Genomic DNA, 13,411 nt, shown 5'->3' on the forward strand with positions numbered 1-13,411 from the left:
GGCCCGTGTCTGCAGCTAGTGTTTCAAAGGGAATCAAGGCGCCTTCAGCATAGAGGTCTTCCATTGTGTCCACCACAGTTTGTGTCCACCGTTCTAGTGTTGCTTCTGTCACCATGTCTCCCTCTCTGGGTGTTCCCAGAAGTGGAAGTACCGGAGCATACTGTAGCACAGTGCGGGTAAGCTTAAGGCTTCTCGCATAGCATTTACGGGCCACTGCTAGGCGTAACTGTGATGGGCAAGGGGTCTTAGTCAGGGGGTGTAATAGTGAGTGGATTTGTGTGTGAGTCAAGTTCGTTGTGTCTGTGGCAGTGTCACACAAATTCTTCCCACTCAGCCACCCAGCCACCCATTGCAGCTGTGCCGCTAAATCGTAGAACTCCTGATTGGGAACTGCTAGACCTCCAGCGTCCAGGGGAGCATACAGTTTCTTCAGTGCTACTCGAGGTCTCCCGGTGTTCCATATAAGGCCCCTGATCAAGGTTTCTAGTTCCCGGAATACTCGGGTCGGGACATATACCGGGATGTTGGCATAGTAATACAATAATCTAGGCAACACTATCATCTTCGTTAATGTAACGCGACTGGGCACATTTAAGGGGATGGTTTTCCAAAAGGACATCTGCGCTTGGAGGGAGGAGATAGCTCGTACCAGGTTGCCTTCTAATATATCTGGCAGAGTTCTATAAATGTGAATTCCGAGATAGCGGAAGATAGTGGGGTACCATGAGAGACTCTCATCGTTGATGTTGACCTTGCATTCCTGCGTGTCTATACTGAAGGAGTACACTCCAGATTTGGCCCAGTTGACCTTAAGCCCCGACATTTTCTCAAAGGTGCGGAAAGTGTCAGATAAGGTCAGTGGTAAATGGGTTAGGTCCCTGACATATAAGAGCAAGTTGTCTGCGTATTGCGTATAATGAGACCGTGTGTAGGCCATCTACTAGTGGAATCCCCCATGTTTCGCCTTGCGCTCTCAGTAGGGCAGCTAGGGGTTCCATCACTAATGAGAAAAGTAGCGGGGACAAAGGACATCCTTGCCTTGTGCCCCTTTTAACTCGGATGGCGTCTGACAATAATTTACCGGTGCGTATTCGCACTGTGGGTTTCTGGTACAGTAAGCTCACCATATGTATATAATCATCCCCCAGGTCATATTTCCTTAACACCTCCACAAGATATGGCCATTCTACAGAGTCGAAAGCCTACTCAAGATCTAGCACCAAACACCCAGATCGGGGCCATTGCTGCGTGGCATATCTTTGCAATCTGAACAGGCGCCAGATGTTGTGTGAGGTGCTTCGAGTGGGTACAAAACCGTTTTGGTCACTATGTACCAAGGCGTGTACCAAGGGGGCTAGTCGTAGGGTTAGGGCGGAGGCTAATATCTTGTAGTCGGTATTCAGAAGGGCCAGTGGGCGATATGAGCCTAGGAGTGTGCAGTCTCTGCCAGGTTTCGGAAGAGAAACGAGGTTGGCCTCATTCAACGTGGGAGGGAGGGAGGAGTCTGAGATGGCCGCCGTTTATACCCTCAGAAGTTCAGGGATAAACAGAGTGTAGTAGGCTTTGAAAAATTCGTCCGGCAACCCATCTGGGCCCAGGGATTTGCCATTAGAAAGGGAAAAAATGACCGTATGCAACTCTTCAGGCGTAAGCGGGGATTCCAAATCATTGCGTTGCCTGTCGTCTAACCCCGGCAGTGCTATGTCAGAGAGGTATTCAGTTATGTCAGTAAGAGGGACTTGCAGCCTGGAGCGATATAATTCTCTGTAATGGTCAACAAAAGCTGCATGTATGCTGCTCTGCGTATATACTACGTTGCCTTGTTTAGTACGTATTGCCGCTACAGGCGCCGTCCGTGAGTCTTGTTTGACCAACCAGGCCAACAGCTTATCCGGCTTATCCCTGAAATGATGTGTACGTGCCGAGTGGGCCGCATAATTAAGATGACTCAGCTTCTCCAATAGTTGTGTGTGCTCTGTACGTGCCTCCCGTAGGGACTCTCGATCTCCCTCCACCTCCTCCTGCTCTCTCCGAAGCAGGTCAGCTTCAATGCGCTCCAATTCCTTTTCTAATTGTTTCTGCATACCTGCCTGAGTGCCTAGACAATGCCCTCTAGTCACGACCTTAAATGCGTCCCACTCAACTTGGGGGGTAGATGCAGTGTGGCTGTTCCCTTCAAAATATTGAGCAAGTTGAGTGCCCAGTGAGTTGCGGAAGGGGGCGTCAAGTAACATGTCAGGTTGAAGCCTCCAAGTGGGTATAGGTGGGTGTGGTCATCCCCATGCCAATTCTAGAATGTGGGGATTGTGATCAGAGTGGGTGCGACCCATATAGTTCGTATCGGCAACATGAGGGAGTAGGTCGCCCGACATCATGTACCTGTCTAGTCTGACATGTAATGTGTGTGCTCCTGAATAATAAGAATATATTTTCGTGCTCGGGTTGCGACTACACCAAGCGTCGTGTAGATCCCATTGGTGGGCCCAGTGCAGTAGTGTTTTCATAGCTCCATGTACGGGGCGCCCAGCAGGGGCGGAAAAGAGCGGTCCAAAGCAATATTAAGTATGCAATTATAATCACCTCCCAACACCCATGGGATCCCATGCCAGGGCGCTAATACCGTAGAAAGCTGCGCAAAGAAACCCCCGTGATCTGTATTTGGGGCATATAATGAAGCCAGGCTGACCATCCAATTTACCTTGGACAATTACAAATCTACCTCCGGGTCCATACGCGAGGGCGAGATAGCAAAGGGGGTCCCGGGGCTCACCCACAATAGTGCCCCACGGGCATACGTTGAGTACTCAGTTGCATAAAGTTGCCCACGCCACCTGCGATGTAGCTTCTGTGCCTCCGCATCATTCAGGTGTGTCTCCTGTAAGAGAGCTATATGAATGTGGTGCAGTTTAAGGTAAGAATAAATTTGGTACCTGCGTGAGGGTGTATGCATGCCACGTACATTCCACGAACATATCTTTATCACAGACATTGATATATATAGGTGATCTCCCCCCTCCCACTCCGCCACGCCCCCACAACTGGTATCCCATTAGATGCTCCCACCGGCCACCCACACAGATTTACCAAAGACACATCAGTGCGTACTTGTAGGAAATGTGTGAAATCAAAATAAGAATACAATCCAAATAGTGCATCAAACCAAAGGAAACACAACAGGTGTATAATGCCAAAAGGTCGACAGCTGAACATGCCACCGTCCAAACTCTACAATGAGGTAATTAACTTTTAAATCCAGGGGGGTGCTGTGCACTTGGCACGTTTGCGATGTTGCAGTAACTGTTGAACGAGCAGTGGGAGCTTCCCTCTCCTCAGGCAGCCCGTGTCAGTTGTGGCCTATACAAAATTGTCCAGCCAAAGAGTGTGTGGGCCATCATGCAGTTATCTCAGGGCCAGATAGTCTCTGTAGCTCCCCACCTAGCCGGCTAGGCGTTAGCACAGTCATGTCCAGTCCGTCCACTGGAAAGCCCACACCAGGACACCAACCCCCAGTGGCCAACCATCACAGCGGTAGTACTTACTGCGCCTCATGTCGGTGGCTGAGAGTGCAGTAGGGATCTGAGTTCCAGGTACCGCCAGTGTCGGGAGGTCCGGCTGACACCTAGCTCGGTTTCACAACAGAGTCACTATGGAGCTAGCGGTTGGTTCTAAAGTACACAATTGCCCAGTTAATGAATCAGGTCTGCCGTTTGCGGGATCACATCCGGTCTCTCAACAGACACCTAGGAGTCGGACAATCCGTAGATATTCTCATCATCACTGGGCATTTCCCTGGGGCTGGCATCCAGTGCAGCATCTGTGCTCGGGGAGACACTGAGGACCGCCATCCAATCGGAGGGCATCTTACTGTTCCCTATGGATAAGGTCCGCCGGCGGGCTATTCTCTGTCACTGCCTGCGTCCCACCGACCGGTGACGACCTGTTCCTGCGGCGGCGCCGTGGTCCTCGGAAACGCAGTGAAGTTGAAGGCTTCGACGGTGATCGGGGTTCCGCAGCTATTCCACTATCCAGCCACGCCTCGACCTCCTCCGGAGTAGCAAAAAAGTGTGTTTTGTCCTGCGCTATCACGCGCAATCTGGCGGGGAAGAGAAGGGAGTACCTGAGGTCCAGCCGGCGTAGTCGTCGCTTTACTGCTAGGAAAGAATGCCGCTGGCGCTGAACTTGGATCGTGTAATCCGGAAAGAACGTGATTTTGGCATTGTCAGTATGAACATCTTGGAGTAGTCTGGTTTCCCGCAATATGGAGTCCCAATCACGGTAGTTCAGTATTCTGAGGAGCAGCGGTCTAGGTTTAGACCCCACAGGTGGCGGTCTGGCCGGCACACAATGTGCCCACTCCACGACAAAGTGGGGCGATAGTGCGCCCTCCAGTAGTAGTGTCCTCAGCCAGTTCTCCATATGTGTCGCAGGTTCTTTACCCTCCCAGTGTTCCGGTATGCCTACTATTCTCACGTTATTTCTTCATGCCCGCCCTTCCACGACCTCAGAGCGGTCTTCTAAGAATTCGACCCTGTTGGGAAGGTCCTGCACCTGCTTATCAGTTTGGGTGACACGAGGTACAAAGTCCGCTACGGTGCCTTCCAATGTAGTGGTGCGTTCCGTCCATTTCTTGTGGTCAGCCCGCAAGTGCGTGAGGTCGATAGCGACGCTATCAATCTTAGTCTATAGAGAGGTGCGGGTGTGCTGGACCGACTCTTCTAGACGCTCCATAGCTGCCAGCATTGTGTCCAGTTTTGTCGCCGTCGGGTCACGGTCTGTTTGTTTCGTGGGCTTTTCCATTTTTCCCTTCAATTGCGTGCTGCCAGTGCCAGTCCTTGCCCTGGTGCCCCCAGACATTAGCGGCGCGGCGGGTGGAGAGCCTGCTCCCGATATATCAGCCTCCAACAGTGCGTAGAACCCTGGCCGGCACCAAGGTTGATGTGGAGGACAGGAACGCGCGTGTGGGGGTCGCAGGGGAAGCACCCCGCATGGTATACCTGGTGCGCCACGCCCCAGAGGCCTGACACAGGTAAGTAAGGTGTCGGCAGGAAGAACGATCAGCACCTCCACTCGGCCAGTGCCCCACTCAGGTCCGGGTGATGGTCCTCAGCTGCGTCACCGTAAGCATCTGGAGCAAGCCGTAATCCATTTCTCCGGGCAGATGTAGCGGACCCAGCCTGTGGCTTCGCCACTTAGGTTCCTCATATACTGCGCCTCCGCCACCCTCCGTCTCAGGCAGCTCCAAGCCCACACGCTGCTCCAATGCTGCTGCCACACGTCTTACCCTCTGGATATCTCAGGGTGGAGTGCAACCTTACAAGTGAAAAGGGTCTCCTGGGCAGTCGACTGCCAGGTAGGCGCTTCAGTGTCAGTGCACCTCCGAGTCACATGGGGCTAACACTTCTGCTGGGAGCAGTGCCTCTGGTTTCCCACAGTCTCTCCACCTCCAGGCCGCAACCCAGGGCCCAGCAGGAAAACACAGGCCTCGGCCTCTCGCCGGTGGGCTCACCGGGCCGGCAGCGTCAGAAGCGGCCGCACCGCCTGCGAAACTCGCGGCGATGTCAAAAATGTTCAATTGGCCCCAGTGTTTACAGGGCTGTACCCGCCAGCTCCTCACCACAGCGCCCCGGTCTGCAACCGGCGCAGCAGCTCCCCCTCCCCCAGGTCACGCCTCAGGGCCCAGCAGGGAAGCCGCAGCTCCGGCCTCCCGTCGACGGGCTCGCCGTACAGGTAGCATCAGAAGCGGCCGCGTCGTCCACGAATTCCTCGACGCGGCTGAAGGTGTTCAGTCGGCCCGAAAACTCACAGGGCAGCAGTCGCCAGCCTCTCACCGCAGCGCCTCGGTCCACAGCCGACATAGCAGCTCTTCCACCTCCAAGCGACACCTCAGGGCCCAGCAAGGAAATGTAGGCCTCGGCCTACGTAGGCGAACTCGCCGGGCAGACAGCAGCAGGGGCGGCCACACCACCCTCAGAATCTCCGGTGTGGTCAGAAGTGTGCAATCGGCCCCAAAATGCACAGAGCAGTGGCCGTCAGCTTCCCACCACTAGAATTGATAGTGGGTGACCCAGTATACCCTTGAGGGTTTGGGCAAAGAGTATGATGGGGTAAAGATACCTTCAAGGGATTTTAATAGACACAGGAATTTTGAAATCACTTAAAGGATGAGATCCTTTAAGTGATTTCAAATTTCGCAAATTACAGGTGACTCAAAATTCAGTGGCCATACTACTATGTAAAATCCCCAGAGCTACTTCTACTACCCAATATCTTCGGGACCTTCATTGGCTTAAGGTCGAAAACCAAATTAAATTTAAAGCACTCTGTTTCATTTATAAAATCAATACTGGCAAAGCCCCGAAATATCTTCACTCACTTGTTCGCCCATATCGTCACTCTCACTCTCTCCGTTCTTCTACAATAAAGAAGTTTGTTATCCCTAAAATCAAGCTCTCCCGTATGGGCGGTAAATCTTTTTCCTACCTAGGGCCCTTGCTATGGAACTCCCTGCCTTTTTCAGTACGTAACGAGACCAACTACATTAATTTAAGTAAAGCTTTAAAAACTTGGCAATTTAACATCTAGACACTCGCCTTTACCTACCCCACTCCACAACTCTAAAATTTCGCGCCAGGAAACCCTTTGTGGGTAGCTGCTGCGCACCTCAAATGCAATAATAATATAATAATAAAAAAAATCTGTGATGTCATTTGAGATTCATCAGCGATGTCATCAGTGATGTCACTGACCATGACATGAATGATGTAATATGTGACTGCATCAGCAGTGCATTGCAGGGGCGCGAGTTATAGTTAGCTGAACCAACTATAACAGACGAATTTCTCTGGTTTTGTACGAGTGAAATGTCCAACTAACTATAACGTTTCTGAAACCTGTGGTTTTTCAGTGAATTTCGAAGGTTTTTTAAATGATAATTTCTAACTATAACGTCCCTGAAACCTATGGTTTTTTTCAGTGAATTTCAAAGGTTTTTTAAAGGCTAATTTCTAATGATAAAGTTCCTGAAACCTGTGTTTTTTTCAGTGAATTTCAAAGGTTTTTTAAATGCTAGTTTCTAACTATGCCTACAAAGGAAGGAGATGTGCAGAAAGAAGAAGAAAGGCTCAGAAGAAGCAAGAGAAATGCAGAAAGAGGCAACAGAAGACCAGAAAGATGAAGAAAGGTGCAGAAAGAACCAAGTGATGTGCACAAAGAACCAACAGAGGAGCAAAAAGAGCCCTTTTTGCAAAATCATCCTGTGCCCCCAACTATTTGCTGATGGGTACTGGTGGAAACTGATTGTTGCTAACCAGGCCTGGAGCCAGGGCTATGCTGAAAGACACTTAGAATACAGTGAAAACACCTACACACACTAGGGTACACTATGGGTGGGGTACCTATGTGACTGGCATGACCTCCACTGTATGGCCCTAGCACATAATAGGGCAGGGGGATTAAAACTACCTCTGACTAAGAGGGGCAGAAGGAGGCAAAAGAAGTGCAGAAAGAAGCAACACAGCTGCTGAAAGAGGCAAGAGAGGTACAGAAAAATGCAAGTGAATTGCAGAAAGAGGCAAGTAATATGCAGAAAGAAGCAAGATCAGTGCAGAAAGAAGCAACAGAGGTGAAAAAGAGGCAAAAGGAGTGCAGAAAGGGGTAGGAGATGTGCACAAAGAGGCAAGAGAGTTACAGAAAGAGGCTGGAGGGGTACAGAAAGAAGAAGAGAAGTACAGAAAGAGGCAAGAGAATTGCTGAAAGAAGCAATAGAGGTGAAGAAAGAAGCAAGAGAAGTACAGAAAGAGGCAAGTAAGGTGCAGCTAGAAGCAAGAGCAGTGCAGAAAGAACCTACAGAGGTGCAGAAACAGAGAAAAGGGGTGGAGAGAGAGGCAAGAGGGGTGCAAAAAAAGGTAGGTTGGGTGCACAAAGAGGGGGGGTGGCTAGGCACGCAATGGCGATGGACGTGCAGTAGTTGAGCTCCGATCTGAGCTCGCCTTCCCCGGGCTATAACTCCGTTAAATTTCTCCATCACCAGCTGTGAATTGAGGCGCTGTGGTGGGAAGCGGATGGGGTAAAGATACCTTCAAGGGATTTTAATAGACACAGGAATTTTGAAATCACTTAAAGGATGAGATCGTGTGGGCTTAGTGATTTGGACCCACTAATGCTGGTTATGCAACAACAAAAATGACATATATTCAAAGCTGTTACTTGTGAGTAATCAGTCAGGAGAGAGAGCAAAAAGAGATTGAAAAACGGGTGTATATAAACAAAGAGTATTTAATCTTTTTTTCAAATCAAGTTAAAAAGTTGGGTACAAGATAAACAGCAAAGATGTAAAAGGGTAAAACCATTAATCCACACATCCCTTGTTACATCAATTGCTCAAGCTTTTCTACCTAGGTTTAAGATGGTATTCAATGTTTCCATGTCTAACTTTTTCCAATTTCTTATTAGCATGGGTTGATCAGAGGAGAATTTAGACTCATGCAGGACTACTTGAAGTGAGAACCTAATCATATAGTGATCTGATCAGCAAAGTGGCAGTGCGGGGAAAACACGGATTGCCTTAAGATTAGAGAAAATAGGATCAAGTAGGTGACCTGCAGTATGTGTTGGTCCAGAATTTAACAGGTTTAAGTTCAAGGGGGCTAAATCGGAGATAAGCTCCGAAGTTGCTGTACAAGTTAGATTCTCTAAGTGTATGTTAAAATCTCCAACAAGGGAAAAATTGCTCAGAATTGTACCTGAGTTGTGGAGAATTACTCTTATAAGAGGTGTGTGAGGCTTGGGTCTCAGCCTCTGTCTGAATAATGATAGAATTAGCATTACCAGGAGTAAGGCCAGGGTTTCTGGCCCTGGGCCCGGTCCAGGCGCGGACGGGCGCAGACGGGCTTGCCTTTAGCGCGCTCGCTGCGCCTCCGCGTAGGTGGAACCATTATATGCTTGCGAGGGCGGGAGGGCAGGGCAACTGGACCGTCAACCCAGAATCTCTCCCAAGATGGCGACTAAGGAGGAGATCGTAAGTTCCACACCCCCAAACAGCACCCACTCGGCTGCAAGTGAGGGGAACGGATAGTGCAGTGCAGGTAAGCAACAAAGATTTCACAAAATGAATTTAAAAGCAAGTAAAAACATACAGCTCGACTTTCCCGGCTTCCGCCTCAGGAAGTAGCGATCTATCAATCTGCGCGCATTGGCATTGGCGCAACTTTTATGCTTGCGAGGGCGGGAGGGCAGGGCAACTGGACCGTCAACCCAGAACCTCTCCCAAGATGGCGACTAATGAGGAGATCGTAAGTTCCACACCCCCAGACCGCACCTACTCGGCTGCAAGTGAGGGGAACGGATAGTGCATTGCAGGTAAGCAACAAAGATTTCACAAAATGAATTTAAAAGTAAGTAAAAACATACAGCTCGACTTTCCCGGCTTCCGCCACAGGAAGTAGCAATCTACTAATCTGCGCACATGGGCATTGGAGTGACTTTTATGCTTGCGAGGGCGGGAGGGCAGGGCAACTGGACCGTCAACCCAGAACCTCTCCCAAGATGGCGACTAATGAGGAGATCGTAAGTTCCACACCCCCAGACAGCTCCTACTCGGCTGCAAGTGAGGGGAACGCAATAGTGCAGTGCAGGTAAGTAACAAAGATTTCACAAAATGAATTTAAAAGCAAGTAAAAACATACAGATCGACTATCCCGGCTTCCGCCTCAGGAAGTAGCGATCTACTAATGACATTATCCATGTGATAATCTGCCTCCTACCCTAATATAACCTTTGTTATACCCACTTTAAAATACAGACTACCAATTTCAAAACCATAGACACACCAATACCAATTAGTACATACCCACTCACTAATTCCTAGGTCTACACATACATCCACTCATTCACCTATACAGTCACTCACACATGCAGTCAACCATCAATACAGCACTATCACATGCACCCACATATCTGTACAGACAATTACACACCACCACTCATCCATAGAGTACTTATGCACCCACTCATTCTTTCAATACATCTTGGGCTTCTGATTCTTTGTGTGGAGGGAGTGTTCGTGCACATTATCTGCGCCAGCCAGCAGCGCAGTTCAGAAGCCCCCGCCACGCTAATGGGTCCGGATTATACTGGCATGCTTCACGGCAACTGTGTTTCTCCAGGAATGGATTCATCTGATACCCGCCTTTCCTTTGGGGTGACCCGAGCAGTTGAGGTAATTAACCTCTCTTTGTGGCATTGTGCCCCTGCTCAATGATCGTCCTACTTGAGGGGCTGTTATGGTCTGAGGGGGCTCAAGGAGTGACTTTGTGAATGCGGGACAGGCACACAAGAGCATCGCGTCCCGCTGCAAGTGGTTTCCGCTTTTGATTTTTACCTGGTGGCGGCGAATGCATTTCGGTGCATTGCCTTCCTCAGCGCCCAACATCTGAGCTTCTGTTTCTTCTTTGTGTGGAGGGAGTGTTCGTGCACATTATCTGCGCCAGCCAGCAGCGCAGTTCAGAAGCCCCCGCCTCGCTAATGGGTCCAGATTATACTGGCATGCTTCACTGCAGCTGTGTTTTTCCAGGAATGGAATCATCCTTTCCATTTCCTTTGGGGTGACCTGAGCAGTTGAGGTAATTAACCTCTCTTTGTGGCATTGTGCCCTTGCTCAATGGTCGTCCTACTTGAGGGCTGTGACGGTCTGAGGGGGCTTAAGGAGTGACTTTGTGAATGCGGGACAGGCACACAAGAGCATTGCGTCCTGCTGCAAGTGGTTTCCGCTTTTGAATTTTACCACATGGATTCTCCCCCCATTATGCCGGCCGGATTTGTTTTTAACATGGAGCATCTTGGGAGTTGTGGTGCGGTGATGACTAACACACTACAACAGGTGAGCAGCACAGCTTGGGGGAGGAGCGGACCTACGTCATCTGTTAAAGGCAGCAGGGAGAACTTACCGGGACAATCTTGTCAGGTGTTGGGCGCTGAGGAAGGCAATGCGCCGAAATGCATTCGCCGCCACCGGACTGTCTTGTTTGAATAAAGCCTCTCCAACCAGTCCCCCTCTGGGCTTCCGCTTCTTCTTTGTGTGGAAGGAGTGTTCGTGTATATATATATATATACACACACTGACGAAGGCAGCACGCCGAAACGCATCTGTGTGTGCCCCCCGCTAAATAAAATCTAGCGTGTTTAAGCATTCTACCCTTCGAGTGCTGTCTCGTTCTTCTGCCGAGTTTGGGAGGATTTTGAGCGTTATATATATACATATATATATATATATATATATATATATATATATATATATATATATATATATATATATAACGCTCCAATTCCTCCTCAAATACGAAGAAGACAACAGCACTCGAGGGGTACTTTCTACCATATAAAGTTTAATCTCGCAGGCGCTCTACACATACGCGTTTCGGCGTGCTGCCTTCGTCAGTGTGGGTAACAACAATGTATGTTTCACAGTGGATTAGGTAAGACATTTTCTCTTTCTTGTGTCATGAAGATAGACAGAGGACAACCCCACCTTGGTCACTCTAGGCACTATCTTGGAATGTTATATATTCAACCCTTTGATGTTAACCGGTTGTGCAATTGAGCCCATAGATGGGCAAAATCTATACATAATAGTGGGTATATACAAAAAATCAGATGTTTCTGTTATAAACAAACAGAATAAAGCCGTGGATCGGCTAAGGTCCTCTATCCAGATTTTTAAATTAATAATCCACCAATGTCTACACATATTCAACCCCTCATGTTACTGTATATATCAAAAAACTGTACACCCCGAATTCTATTATCGGTTCGTCAACACGTTCATCTGGGCAAAAATTCAAGATCCCTTGAAAACATCATTTTCATATACCCTAGCATATGTTGATTCTAAGTACAGTCAAAATACATAGCATTGATCATAAAGCATTGTAAAAAGGACATTAGGCAACAGTATAGTAACCTTGCAGATTATGCAGATACACTTAAGATAGAATATTTGCAATTGATAAAAAGTCATGCGTATCAGTTCCAAAAAGAAACAAATGCTGTAGCATAAGTCAAATTCTACATTACATCACAAATATATAAGATACATGTAAACTGTCTGATCACCCTAATTCATACGAAAAATGATTATCTTTGAATCGGAAAAGGGGGGGGCCTTTTAGATACTGTGTGACCCTAATGTTACTGACTTATTTCCCCAAATGGAATGCCAACTCCTCCCTGGCGTTTAAACCCCTGGGGTGCTTCGTAGAGAGATCTATGATGAATCTCGATTCTAATCTACGGAGTCGTCTCAGACGGTCACCGCCCCTCACGTTTGGAGGTATAGTGTCGAGACCGTAATATTGTAATAGTTTACGGTCCCGTCCGTGTACCTCCGCGAAGTGGCGGGCCACTGGGTAGCTGGGATCAGCTTTGTCGATGGCCCTGAGGTGTTCCATTATCCTTAGTTTTAGTTCTTTAATTGTACTGCCTATGTAGCGAAGGCCACATGGACAGTGCAAACAATAAACCGCATATTGCGTGCTACAGGTAATGAACATCCTAATAGGCATGCTCCTTCCTGTATCCGGTATTATATATGAGAGAACCCTCTTACTGCTCGCACAGGCTTTGCACCTACCACAGGGGTAAAACCCCTTTTGATCCCTTAGGGTGTTTGCCCTGGGAAGTGGTTTGTCCAAGTGACTGGTGACGAGCATGTCTCCCACGGACCTGGCTTTAATGAATGTTACTAATGGATTAGGCGGTAGGTCATCCTTTAATACAGTATCAGTTTGTAGAATGTGGTAGTTCTTTTTAAACATTCTTCTCAGGTCATTCGCCCCAGAGGAATAGGGGGTGATCATCCTAAATTTGTTGCTGCTAGTGGTGTTATCCTTATCACGGCCAGATACATCGGATCTGGCAGTGAGTAAAGTGCCTCCTGGTACCTTTTTGACTCTTTTCAGCATATTATGCAGTAGATCTTCGCCATATCCCCTTATCTTGAAACGGGATATACATTCCGAGACGGCCGCCTCGAAATCCGAGTCCCTGGAACAATTCCTTCGGAGTCTCAAAAGCTCTCCGTAAGGAATACTGTTGATAAGTTGTGGTGGGTGGCTACTGCTGGCAAAGAGTGTAGAATTGCCAGCAGTTTCTTTCCTGAACAAACTTGTGTGTAGCTGTCCCTCATCAACAAACACCTTCAGGTCCAGATACTCCGCTGCCACCGGACTAATAGAACCCGAAAAGTGCAAGTTGAGATTGTTGTTGTTAAGTATCTTGATATACTCAGTAGCTGTTGCAACGTTGACGTTCCAAACGATGAAAAGATCATCGATGTAATGATGCCAACACACGGTATTGCCCACATCCTGCCCAACCCTACAGCTCCTGGGTACCTGCTCCTCCCACCAGCCCACGA

Source organism: Lissotriton vulgaris, chromosome 2_1 (genome assembly GCF_964263255.1).
Source record: "Lissotriton vulgaris chromosome 2_1, aLisVul1.2, whole genome shotgun sequence".
NCBI lineage: Eukaryota > Metazoa > Chordata > Amphibia > Caudata > Salamandridae > Lissotriton > Lissotriton vulgaris.